The sequence below is a fragment of the Orycteropus afer genome, unplaced genomic scaffold (assembly GCF_000298275.1).
Source record: "Orycteropus afer afer isolate SDZICR_OR568_19922 unplaced genomic scaffold, OryAfe1.0 scaffold00114, whole genome shotgun sequence".
NCBI lineage: Eukaryota > Metazoa > Chordata > Mammalia > Tubulidentata > Orycteropodidae > Orycteropus > Orycteropus afer.
This window is the reverse complement of record NW_006921701.1, coordinates 7,743,177-7,744,402: the sequence shown is the minus strand read 5'-3', so window position 1 is coordinate 7,744,402 and position 1,226 is coordinate 7,743,177. Positions and strand designations below refer to the sequence as shown.

Below are 1,226 nucleotides of genomic sequence, written 5' to 3'. Positions count from 1 at the left end.
CACTTGGACCCTGCATGTACTCGTGTCATTGCTCAGCAGCCTGCTATGCTCTGACAACCTTGGGACTTACAATGGACTTAAGTTAATGGCCTGCCATGTGGTTTGGTAACATCGGGACTGTGCCTTTTTACTTGTCAACCTTGGGGCTTCTCAGCCTCAGCAGCCAACAGCTGTCTTGAGTGAAGAAACACCTCTAGCTCCAGTGGGCTGGGAGCAGGAGGCAGAGCTGGACCCCAAGGTTGAGGGGCTTTCACGCAGCCCCTAGAGCCTGGCACTTTGAACTTGGACTTAAAGTCTTCAAATTGTAAGAATAAACTGTGTGTTAAGGCCATCCCATTTATGGTATATTTCTTGTCAGAGCGGCACTAGGTAACCAGAACAGAATATGGTACCGAGAGAGTGGGGTACTGCTCTGACAGATACCTAGAATGTGGAAACAGGAACAGAGTGAGTCCTTGACCTGAGACCCTGGCAGAGAGACCTTAGCATACAGCATGACAGATGGCAGGAGCAGAGCAAGAGACCGGCATGAAAGACGGTAGGAGCGGAGCCAAGAGAACCGGCATGAGACAATAACAGCCTTACCAGCCCATGGAGGGGAAAGCTTGATGCCTTTGGTTAGGCGGCTTCCTGGAGGAGTGGGTTGCCTTTGGGTGTTAATTCGTAGAGAAGACTGGCATAAAATGGGGTAGCAGGTTTGGCCGGCCCACAGAGCAAGATAGCTGAGTGTTTCTAGAGCAGGAAGATTTCCTGCAGCGTGGGTTGCATTTGGCATTAATCGGCAGAAGCGGAGACCAAAGAAACGGAAGCAGAGCTGCCTCAGCCTGAAAGGGTAGGACCATGGCCTTTGGGGGTGGAACGATCACAGCCCCCTAGCTTTCAAAGAGCCAGGCCTTCACCAACTTGGTTCTGGAGTGTGGGGCTGCTTGTTCATGTGAGCCAGTGGGATGGAGCCAAAGCCGCTGCCCAAGAGTGAGAGGGTGGGGCTGCCATGCCCAAGACGGAGAGGAACAGGGCCACCAGGCCAAGGGGGTGAGGTCACCACTTAGAGGAACTAGGGGACTGGAGCCACCCAGTGGAGGAGATCTGTACAGATGCCAAGTTGACAAGGGGTGGAATTGTGGTAGTTATGTTTGTGTGTCAACTTAGTTGGGCCTGGTTGAGTGGCTGGGCAGCTGGCGGTAGTTATTTCCCATGATGAGACTGGCAATCAATTCCATGGTGGG

At 52.9% G+C, this 1,226-nt stretch overlaps 1 protein-coding gene across 1 annotated transcript in view; it reads right to left on the bottom strand.

The window, feature by feature from the left end:
- Window positions 1–1,226, bottom strand: part of DTX3L (deltex E3 ubiquitin ligase 3L) — an 11,769-nt gene that overhangs the window by 6,073 nt on the left and 4,470 nt on the right. The gene's annotated exons all lie outside the window — the stretch shown is intronic.